Here is a 13,292-nt window from a genome sequence, read left to right on the forward strand (position 1 = left end):
CCCATGCATCAATTTTCCAAGTAGCATAATTATGAGGAGTTATGAGAGAAAACTTAGGACAACCCATAGCAGCAAAATGGAAGGAACACAAGAGCACAAAAGCACAAGAGACACCCCCCCAAATTCACTCAATCAAAGTACTCCCCCCCCTAAAATGATGATTTTGGCACTTTATATGTAGTGCATGTACAATAGGCCAATTATAAACAATGGAAAGGTGGACTTATGATTTATTTTTAAAACTTCCCAATAGGCTATGAACTACAATGCAAAAGACCAGCAAGATAGATCTATGCAATACAAGTGCCAAATTGGCCAAAAGCAACCATATGATGAAAGTACAATTTCTACCCAATATCTCTGCAAACGGATAGCATATTATGAAAGTAGACAAAAAATTATGCACTTTCAAAAAAAATGGCACCTGAAAAGGAGTTTGTATGAGCCCAAACGGAGTCCCGGAAGTTGCAGAAATGGGGATTGGACAGGTATAGTCACCAAAAAATGAGATTTATAAAAAAATCTATCCATCAAAATCATTAAATAATACCACTGCAATAAATTAAACAAACAATTGTCCCATCTCAAAAAAATTGCACCAAAAAAGGAGAAAAAATGAACAAGATATGGCCATTTGAAGTTGAACTACAAAATCAAAAAGCTCAATGGAGGGGGCTTGTCAAATTTTCAAAAAATGCTAATGTAGTACTGACATCAGCAATTCATGAGCTTAAATTTGACAGTCGTCTACTCATCGTGAAAACTTCACCTCCCTGCTGATTGGTTGTCCGTACAGTACGGACTAACATGTGGCAGAATGTGTTTCATCCATACAGATGATGTGTCAGTACGGAATCCGGCATGGATGCTGACGTGGTAGGTATGGATAGGTCTGATGTGTCTGTATGGCCGGTAACGTGGTTGTGAGTTGGCGGGTTGACTTGGAACTGAGGGATCTACGACGTGTGTGGCGGGTTGGTGGGGTCGGGCGAGGAGCCCTGCATGGAGGACAAGGTCATCGGCAGACTGTGAGCGACCGACAAGGAGGAGGTTGGTGGCAATGGGGCCATGGGCGGTGGCCAAAGGCGTCATCGTCGACATGAAGGAGGTTGGTCGGAGTGCAGGGTGTCGGTGAAGATCCGACAAGGTCGTTGTGAGTGTACAGTGGATGTGACGCCGACACAAGAGAAGTAGTCAGTGGGGTGGGGAAACCTCTGGTCATCGATTGTTGGAGTTGTCGATGGGAGGAAGATGGAGTCGGTTGGAAAGCAGATGGCAGTAGGAAGAACAATGCAGCACAGTGTCCGATGGGGGTTGCAATCCACTAGGAGTAGGTACGACTATGGCAACACACTGTAAAAAATGACAACGACAAGGTACGACAGGTACGGGGGGGTAGTCAAGGGACCACCCTGAAAATTTTTTTATTTTTATATTTTTTAAAACTTTTCAAAAAAAAATTCTGTGAATAAATGAAAAGATATTTTTTTGCAGAAATTTTTTTTTTTTTGTTTGTTTTTTTTTTCAATTTCAAAAATCTGTACCGTACTGCCCAAATTGGGCAAAAAATTTCCTCCAAGCCCCAAATTTGACTTTCACCCAATATAGGCAAATTTATAGTTAAAATTCTTGGAAACAGCCACCTGGATGCAATGGCGAGGTCGGATCTGGTCTAGGACATCTCCAAAAGATGTTGCTCCTCAGATCTGCCTATTAACGTCGCAATAATGCCTCTCAAAGACACTCTAATGGCTCTGATACCATGTGAGATTTTTCCAAGATCAAGAGCTCAATGAAATGTACAAAATAGAGAGACAAAATATAGGACAAGAGTAAACTATATTCTCATCAATAGATAAATGATCAAAAGATCAATAGTTGTTCATACAATGTACATGAGCCTACATATATAGGCAAGGCAATATAGATATGTGACCACACAAACATGACATGTGGGTCAATAAGAAACAAGAGTAGGTAGGAGAAAGAATAAAATATTCCATATGAGGTGGATCACCCACCGAAGGTGGAATTATCACTCCACAATAAGTGGATATGATAGAGTAGTAACAAGATCACACCATAAAAGGTGGAAATTCTCCTACACACACTATCCCAATGTGGCACAAACACCCAAGTGTCTCATACCCAAACTACTATCCAGCAGAGGTATTCCTTATGGTATTTCATTATCAATTGTTGGAGCAAGGGAGGGGGGATGTCGAGTCCCTTTAGAATCGAACATTGTTGCAGATGAAGGGGTGGCCAACAAAAGAAGAAAAAGGGAGGGGGGGGATATTTTATGTATACTAGGTTGAACTCAATGAATGCCTATTCTTGCCCTCCATCTTATTCTGGTGAGCGTCTATAGATACCAACGTCTATAGACACCAGCTTGGTATAGTCAATAGGGCTAGTGGAATAAATATGCAGGTATCTGCAACGCAAACTCAAAAAAGATACACCAACAAATATAAATTGATAAATCATAAATTATGCTATATCTTTTAACTTTAATTTTATGGAATGACTTGATTGGTCACAAAAAAAATATGAACAATTGAATATAATTTTTGGTTTATCTTTGTCATACATGAAAATCAATTAGATAAATGCTAGCTATTACATATCATAATGAGTGGTTTGAAGGGGAAAGGTGGCCAAAAGTTAAAGAAATAGTCTCTTAACTTTTGATCTTCTCAATAGAGCATCCCATTATTTCTAAGTGGTGTGTTATGAATACTATCTATTCCCAAAGATTGAAGGATTTCTCAAATATTGATTAACTTAGTTCTTTCAATTATATGATTCACTTGACAATTACTTTTGAACTATCACATAGAATTTAGAGTTTCAACTAACCATTTTAGCTTCCAATTTTAGTTTACAAGAATGACTATGTCAACTATTTAGATAATTTGATTATTGATACATGCAATGTTTTAGTTGATATAGCATAAAAGAACTTATTACAATAATCTAGGATATTTCCCTCCCGTTGCAATGAGATTTATATGAAGTTTGAACTTAAACAATTTTCTACTAAAATAAAATAATTTTAAAAAATTCTCTTCCTTCTAAAGACATCATGAAGAGGGAATCATTGTTAACTTAACAAAATCATATGAGATTAGGATTGAAGTTATTCTTGGGCATAGCATGAACTGAATATATTTTTTATGCAGGGGAAAGTTTAAGTTAAGAACATAAATAGTAATAAATAATGAATAGCTTGAGTTATCTAGGCTTGCATTAAAATAAAAAGATGTGATCATGCCTACAAGGGCTAGCCCGCACGATGGGGAGCGGAGGCTTGAGGTCGTGGGTCACCCCCATAGTCTCGAGTTAGAAACTCCCCTTGGATTTACCTAGTGGGATCAGCGAGCAGGCCGATGGTCTCACCCCCCGAGGATTAGTCTCGCCTTAGCTCGCCCCATCCTAATCCCCAACTTGGCATAAATAATCCCAAGGCAAGGTAGGTCGAGCACTGGGCTGGGTCGTGAGGATACCTCTGGGTTAAAAAAAAAAAAAAAATGTGATCATGAAAAAAATTTTAAGTATCAAAATAAATTAGATTAGGTTGATAACTTGAAGCATATGCTCCACCAAAATTTCATAACTAGGAACAATAGGGGAAGGAGAGATGTGTTTCTAGGAGAATTTTTTGAAGTAATTTGTAAGGGGATGACAATAGATTAATACTTTTAAAATATAGAATATTTTGAAATACAAGAATATTTTAAATATTTATATGATAACATGAAGAAGCCATTTATCATAGATATTATATAATTTAATTACAAAAGACTAGAATTGAATTGATATTTTATAGGAGATGTTCAACAAATAAATTAAAAAATATCATTATTATTGTTATCAATGAGCATATATTATATAAAAACTATAACATATGTATAAAGGCTACAAATTTTAACTACAAATGATAAAATATAGAAAATATGCAGTTATCCATATAACCAACATCTAGTTGGATTGAATTAGAATTTGAGTTTAATTTTGAGTCACTCCTACTATGAGAAGTTTACTCTTTCATTAGAATGCTAACCAATCTTTTTTTGTGCTTTCTTGGAAACCCATATACTATTTGAAGAATTAACATCCTAATGTGTCGCTAGAGTCTAGCATTACGTAAATCTCTTGATTTTTAAGTTGCAAGGCATTATGACTAATTGCCAACTTCTTTGATCAATCAAAGGTAAAGGTTATTCCTCTTGATTGATTGAATGAATTTACATGTGGACCAATTCTTCTTTGCAAAAAGTTAATTGGCAACTTGCAAAAGGAGGCTAAAGGAAAGCACCCTCAACTCAAGTGCATCCTACTCATTTGAAATTCACCATTTAATAGTATCAACTTAAGCTAATGCATGAATCTATCCGTCATTACCTTAGTTTTTTAAAGGTTGGATTACGAAGAATGAGGAAGGTTAGTCGATGTGTTAAAAGAGTTGACTCCTCATTAGTATACATTTTTCATAGTAAATTCATAAGCCTTTCTTTCACTTCTTCCCCATGAGATAAATGCACTTTCCCAATCCTTCCTACATATTATTTGAGAATTAGATCATAGGTTGTCATATGAAGTATCGTGTTCACAATATTCCATCATTGTATCACAATGGACCTAATATTCTCCTTATCAAATCTCAAAATAGGATCACTACTATGAATGTCTTTCTTTTTTGTCTAGAAGCATCATATCAAGTATCTTATAAATCTCTAAAATTCTTGAAGAGTTGATCTTAACATATCTTATGATTCGTGTAATAGGTGACATAAAGGAGAAATCCTATTTACAAGTGCAAAAAAGTTACAAAAAAATATTATTTAAAGTAAGGATTAAGACTCAAATGTTAAAGACTGAATTCTATTACAAATTTAAGGAAAATAATTTTATGATTTGAAACATTAATAAATTAGTTTTTTAAATTATTAATAAAATTCATAATTTCTTATTTTATTATATAAATTTGCAATCATCATCAATGATATTCTTTTTTACACTTATTCCTCATGTTATGCCAACCTCTAGCTATCTACCCCAATTGTAATTGACCACTATAAATTAAAGAGGGTCTTCCACCTCATCTAAATAGTATGCTCATATATTTACATTTGACAATTTTTCTAGAACACACAAGAATGTGTTGGCAAAAGCAAAAGAAATTGATAGGGTAAATTTGGATGGTGTAAGGGCAACCCTACATCATCAAAAATATTTTGGTCTAATTTTTCTAAGATTTTTTTTAAATAAAGTTTTAGGATGAATATATTTCTAAGAAAAGGCCAATATTTAGTAAATATTGTGGCCATAGTTTGAGGGCAAGTTTGACTAGGTGCTTCAAATTTGAATCTAGCATATTCTACTTCAAACTTGGAATATTCCTTTTTAGGTATACTATTATAGGAGATATCATTTGTGACCACTCATAATTTCCATCCTAAATGATAGCTATTCAAACTGGTTTCAAGAGTGATTTTTACGTCTCTTTCTATTTTTCGAGGTCTTGGTAAGTGGAGGAGGAGGCCTTGTTGATAGATATTATTGGTAGATTTAGAGGTGGAGTTGGCAAGGCATCTAATGACATTAAATGCAATTTCAAAAGTGAGAATATGCTGCCCTCTTGGTTTTGGAAGCAACAAATAATTTAAAATATCCTATTGTTGATCTTAGAGAAGGCCTTTTAAAGAACTCGAGGAGGAGAAGCAAGTTTCTAAGGAAGAAGACCAATTTCAAGGAGAGATTTTGTGGTATCTCTTGTTGGTTTTTGTTTTCTATTTAAGATCAGATTATTATCAGTTTGGTAATGGTTTTCATTGGCCCATATGGCTGCAAATCAATTCAGCAATTTTTGAATGAGAAACATGAGAAATTTATTGTAGATTTTTAGTTAAATTCTAGTAGAACCAATCTCACAAAATAGTTCTACTAGTGGAAGCTAGAGGCTATGTAGGTATGAAATATTGCCTAGGGATTCAACTCATGTCTTGCACAATTGTAGAAACACTTTGGATTCATTAACCATGTGAAGAATAAAATACATGTGTGCATATTATATAGTGAATGTCTCCATTACTATTTGTATTTCCCTTACCACACTTGCTAGCATGAATGTGAACATTTGATAATATGATAACATTCTAATGAAATACAAGATTTTTAATTTTCATTTGTTTGTTGCATATTGATTCGTACAATTCAATTTAGATATCTAAGTATGACAATTATGTGGATAACTAAGATTTGTAACTTCTTTAGTGTGGTGTTAGAGAGTTATGTCCTATTATTGGATACTTCTTATTTGATGCATTTTATGGTTAAATCAATCCTTGTATGCTTTAATTTCATTTTTAGTCCTCTAATAAACTATGGCTTTTTTTCTTATTGGATACACATTGATCCTTGAAGCAAATGATGCAATCACACTCCTTAAATAAACAAATATTTAATAGAAAAACACCATTAACAAACCTTATTTGTTTGTCCATCATAGTGAATCATGTATACTTACCTTCATCCCTTCCCCTTATTAACTATGTTAAATATTTTATGTAGTTGGTTAGATTTCATCCTAGTGACAATCTCTCTGGTCAAACTTACTTTGGGTACAATTATAATTTTTGCACCTTGTACTACTTTTAGCATCATTTATCTTGCTAAGGATGCCTTTAGGAGCATTTTGTTTGGTTTAAGCTAACCCCAAAGTGAAAGAGAGGTTATCCACTCTTGTTAATGGTCTTTTAACCATCTTTAGTTTGTTGATGAACCTCATTTTTTTTAGCTCTTGAAGACAAGCCCTATACTTGAAGGTTAGAAGAGTTCAAGGATTATGGAGTAGTGGTTTTAGGACACAACAATGTAGAAGAGAATCATAGCTAGCATTGTCAATGTCTTAAAGGCTAATTGGGAATTAGTGTTTGTTTCTTGTAGAGTAAACTAAAAATAAGGAATGAGTTATTGTAGGTGTGATCTTAACTTCTTAGTGGTGGCCCAACTGCTATGAAATTAAAAGCAAGAAAATATCTTAACATATAGCATGATAGGTAGCGTTATCAATGTCCTATAGAGGTATTGTGAATTATTGTCTATTTCTTATAAAGTAAATTGAAAATAAGGAAGGAATTATTGCAGATGTATTCTTAACTTCTTAATAGTCTCATGATCTTATCTTTTTTGGAGTTGATAGCTATCTCCACAACTCCAAGAAACCATCTGCAACCAAAACACCTATTACGTGTGAAGATAAAAAGTTATGATTGATGATGTGCAACCTTGAGAGAGATTGATCCAATAGGAATGTGATATTGAGATTAATCTATAAATGAATTGGATAGATTGTAATTAAAACAATGAATGCTTATAAAAGCATTAAAAAAAATCTCTAGATGAAAAACCTAGGAGATGATTAAATTAGAGCATAACAAATGTCTTAATCACATAACTGGAGGCAACTTGACTTATAATTAGCTCAATCTAATAATAGAAAAACACTTCTATGTTTGGCTTAAGTGTAAAAAGATAATAATGGACCTAAGTAATTAATGATTGATTAATTAGCTACTGAGGTGTTATCTTAATTACTCCAACAATCTTGCCAAATTCTTGTCTATCGCGTGGAAAGTTCATGTTCTTTTCCAATTTTAATATTAGATACTATTAGATTATTGATACCTCTATAGAACATCAACAACTCATTTAATAATACATGGAACCCTTTTGTCTATATGCTTCGTTCTTTTTAATTTATATTTCAAATAAACCAATTGATTATTATGTCTTTAAATATTCAAATGTGTATATACATGTGTATATATCCAATTGTGAACAGTTTGTGTTGGATTATTAACATCAGCTGAAAGATGATTTAAAAGTGCACAGCAATAACTTTTTTGTATGTATGGTTATTATGGTTTTTTTTTTTTTTAAATTAGATTTGCAAAAAAGCAATTCATTATGTCATATATCTGTAAAAGTCTAGAAGCATATGTACATGCACATATATCCATTGTCAACAGTCTATATATACACATCTGTACATTACCGAAATGAACATAAGTGATCATATATGTCCAGCTAATATAGGTCCAGCTGTATACGCAGTCTACATATGCCTATCTGAGATACCTGACAATTGATGGATTTCTATGAGGCATTTTATCGAACAGTTCCACGTGCCTTATGTATGCTTTCATTTGTTGCATACACGCCTACCAGAGCAGTAGCAGCTACAACATCTGACAAAATTCCTATATCCTTAGTGCTTTGATGGATGCCCATACGCTACTCCAAAGCTCTCATTTGGCTTAAGCTTTTTCAACAAATCCATTTTGTGAATATCCTGCAATCACCGGCATTTCTTTGAATCAAACAGCTCACAAGCCTTGTCTATGCTTCCCCATTTTGAATGCATGTCTACCAGACCATTTCCAAGTACAACACATTAAAGTCGCCTATCGTTTATGCTTTTATGGACACATAAAACCCTTTTCAACGCTCCCATTTTTGCAATGGCTGCTGTTACACTGGCAAATGTAAACTGATCAGGCTGGAGACCAGTGAATAGTGCGACTACCTCCCGAGGACACTTTAAACTTTGGGCGGGAGAAAAGAGTTTGAAAAATTAAACTCTGGGTGGGATTAATGGGTACAGAGACGACAAGTAAGGAAAGAAGATGGGTTAGAGGGGCCCACAGGTCCATGAAAATGTTAACGGTGCTTATTTCTCCAACGAAAATGGACGGGAATGAACGTTAGAGGAAGGAATGCGCCTACAGAACACGTAAGCAGTCAAAGTTTAGTGTGTGCTGTTTAAGCTATCTCGTTAATTTCTTGCAGTTTTATTTTAGCGATTGTATAATATTTGTGCTATCTAAGTGACCATCGAACAATTGTTATTGATCTGCGAGCACATTTGAAAGCTTTTAACTTCTTTGTTGCATCCATGATCTCTGTTATCCAAACTTTATTCGATGATATTATTTCATCCAATGAGCTTCTCTGACTATTAGCAGATACAAGAGGGACACGTCTATTCTGGCTCCAAAATGGCAGTACAGTTTGACTAACACGCATGTTAGTCGCGCGTTTTATACTGTCGACTTTGCAATAAACATCTGCGATTGACTAACACGTCGCTATCACGCTGTACGAAAGATCTTTTTTGAAACCAGAATAACTTCAGCCATACAAGAGTGGGAAGGGTATGAAATTCTCATTCCCTTAAAACTCTCGATTGCTTATCGTCACTTCATCCAGATTTTCTTTTCTATTTTATCTTCAATCTCGACTCTCACGTTGTCAAACTCAACAGCTAGGAGGACATGGAATTCGTATGCCACCATAATTTGAATGGTTTGGGGTGCAAGAGACTAGCATTCAACGTTGAAGTTTCATAGTAGTTGTTTTACTTCACGAGACATTCACTTGGATTGAGAAAGCCCACGACAAGCAAGCACCGTTACTAAATTAAGCCCATTCATTATATCCTGTTTTCTTATATTGCAGATTCTTCTTGTTATTAATGTCACTTTAAAACTACTTCGTACAAGATTCTCTGTACTTCACCTTTTCTATTCATGGCCAAATAGTTACCGAGTCAAACATTAATAGCCACTTTGTATAGTCTTGACTAGACCTTAATTCTTTTTAGTCTAGAAGCCTAAGTAGTCGATATCATTGTGATCAACATAATTCATATAAAGAAAATGGAAGACTATCCATGCAAATCCAATTCACGCGCCATCAAGCCGTTCAACCACAATTTTATCAAAAAGAGTTGCTACCAAACATTTAAACATCCATTTCAAAGTAATTTGCTTTCCCATTTGATGTAGATCGATTCCAGGGAGCTTGGATGCATTATACAAAGTTTTCGAAGGCAGTTTTATCGATTGCATGCAGTATGTCGTGTGCATACGGAAGAGTACGACGTGGAATCTGATCGTTTTGCTTTGTTTTTCCTTTCCCGACCAAACCTGATTGGGATGCCTTTTGAAAGTGAAGGGCGTTCACTTTCAAAAAGGGAAAAGGTCAAATCTGGAACCATTTACCCTAGCCCGTCGCTCTCCCTAAGCTATTGTTATCCTATTTGACCCTCCAAATGTCATTCATTCACCTCCATATTGATATTCCAGATCACTTCATTAATCCGTTTACCAATAATCTGTTTGTAATTAGTATGTTAGTTCCACCTCATAACACGTTTTTTAATCCACTTAATATAATTTAAATTTAATTCATTTCAGTAATAATGTTTCTTAGTCTATTTAATATAGTTTTAATTCAAATTCATGGGAGTAATACCATCTTGAATAAATCGGTGGATTTTTAATAAATTTAGTTGAAAGTTACAATATAATAAAATTTGAATTATTTAGTAGTATACTTGCAATTATGTCTTAATATGACTTCGAATTCTTGATTCAAATGTATTTAGTAGAATGTTCTCATATGTTTCAAATGAATCAGCTTTGAGTTGGTATCTTGGGTTATCTATTAAATTTATAATGTAGATTGATTCTTTTTAACTAAGGCCTAATTTATTGTTTTTCCTATCTTGTTGGGGGTGTTAGTGATCACATAGACTCTTTGGGTACAACAATTATTGTACATGCTATTTTGGGAGTTGTTAAGATTAAGGGTCTTGTACTAGTTTTGTCACACAAAAAATTAGGTCTACAATTTAGATACTAATTAGGCTTAGTTAGTTAATTTGGGGATTTCAAATAAGGGAGACAAGAATAATGTAAATCCTTTCTACATATAAATATTATGTATTATTGATATTTTGTTGCATACTATGGATGTTTCACTCTAAATAGTCATGTTTTGTTGAAGATTATTAAAACACTTTATTGAAGTAAGATGTTGCATTAGTTTAGTATTAGAGCATAATAAGATGTTTGGGATGGAGACATTGTGAGAAGAATTTTAGTGCTTTAATGGACAGCTATAGACATGGTTGTTGATGCATTTACTATTTTTTATTTCTTGCATATTGAGCATGTGTTAAGCTTGACTAATGTAGCTCTTCCAATACCATCATCCCTCCAAATAATTCTTTATGTATACATACCTCACACCTATGTGGATAATAATGTTGTACATATATATAATGAACAACTGACTACCTCACATCTATATAGCTGATAATATTAAACAATAAAATGTCTGAATACTATATATAATATAACCCCAAATAAAATAGATTCAAATTAATACCTCAATTTGAAGATAGATCCTTAATCATAGGTTACAAGTGCATAGAAGTTCCTCTAAGAAAAATTGGTTTATGATTTGTTTATTTTAATGATGTGATATTAGTCAATTGGACCAAATATTGGTGTGTATCTAATTGGGATAAAAATTCAGAACTAGAAGGAAAAAATATAATGAAATGCAACATAGAAGTTGATTGATCTATGCACATATACCATCAAATTATAATTATCATACATAAAGCATACTTAATTTTTTATTATAGGATAAAATAGGTTTTAATGGGACCCAAAACCATTTTTACAAAATATTGTCACAAAGATAAACACAAGCAACTGATAGCAAACAAACCGCCTAAACACATCAAAAATAAAGACAACAAAAATACTTAGTTATTCAAAACTCTAGATTATGTTATCCTATATGAGTCAAATGGAGGATTATTACAATAGCTATAATATTTTTAAAATATCATTACATTTTCACGTTATAAATACAATCATGTTAGAAAAAGTGACAAGAGAAAACCCTTACAATAATGAATATTTTCCTAGAGATACAAATATTTTTGAAAACCCTCTTCATAATACCTATAGTGTGTTCTTCTAGAGGTAGAGATGACATGATTGAAGCCCTAAAATATGTGTACCCCATTTAACTTCTAGCTTCTACTAGCAGAATGAACCTCTCTTTTAAAATGAAACAAAATAATGGCTTTAACATCTTGCTAGTTATGAAACTGTAACTAGTGGAATTGTAGCATTATCAAATTTGCAAGAAATGATGAATCATGCTAAAAATGGGAACCTTAGATTGAGATATGGGTTAGGTATTGATCTCAAGTAGCTCACCATTCATGGTGGTAATTACAAAGAAAAATTTGGCAATTAACTTTGAAACATAATCAACTTTTTAAAAATTGTATCTTTTCATTTCTAGTGCTTGTCAACACCCAAGGCCTAGGAGAAAAATATCTAGTGGGAAGAAAAAGTGGGAGGTGATAACCTAGAACAATTGAGGTGCTCCATAGGTCCTAGGTGGAACCTTGGAGTGATAACCTCGAAGAAAAATTGCACTAGTAGACAACAAGAGTGGAACAAAACTTGAAACTAAAACCTTATGTTATAGGTTTCTTTGGGGACCCAATGTTTAGGGAGGTATGATGTGTCAAAGTGTTAGGAGAAAGTGAGGACTTGTAACTAAAGCCTTGAGGTTTTAAGTTTCATTTTCCACCTAGAGTCTGGCTTTAAGGAAGGCCCAACAAGATGACCTAGAATCATTAGTTCCATGTTCCTATTAAGGTTTGGAGCTTGAGAGGCACCAATAAGAAAAAACAACCATGTGACTTGATAAAAAAATGAACACCTCCAAAGCAATCATGTAGGTACAGACTAATAGAAACAAGATTGAACCATATAAGAGCCAACTATAGAAGCTACTAAAACCTTGTTGTCTACTAACAAGGTCAAGAGAACCTTATCGGTAGCCAACAAGGGTTTTGAAACCACACCAAATCATCAATCTTAATACAAGCCTTTAATATTTTTCTTTCATCTAATTTTCTCTATTAAAATTGTCTTCTTCCCTTCACCTTCACTTCATTCTAAATAGGTTCTAAAAATTATGTCAAGGTTCTATAAGGTTTTGATAACCTTTTGGAGATGGGGAAAAAATACACACAATCGAATCCAGAAAAATAAAGTAGTATACAATATGGATTGTGGAAATCTCATAGCTTTAACCTTTTGGAGAGCCAATAAATATTCTTGAACCCGGTTCATTTGTAGAAAAACCCTTCAAAATATAATCACATTTCAATTTCAGAAAGTCTTGAAAACCTCTTAAAGCTTTGAAAAAGTTGTGAGAACCTTGTCGGGAGAAAATAGATGTTTTGAAACCTTCAAATTTCAATAAACATCAAACTTAGCCACATTCAAATATTTATAAAATGTTTGTTAGCCTTCAATAACTTGTGCAAATCATGTTGGGAGCCAACAAAGGTTTTAGAATGTTTCCAACTTTTTGAAGCATGATGACTTGACATATTTTACAAT

This window comes from Cryptomeria japonica, chromosome 6 (assembly GCF_030272615.1).
Source record: "Cryptomeria japonica chromosome 6, Sugi_1.0, whole genome shotgun sequence".
Classification (NCBI taxonomy): domain Eukaryota; kingdom Viridiplantae; phylum Streptophyta; class Pinopsida; order Cupressales; family Cupressaceae; genus Cryptomeria; species Cryptomeria japonica.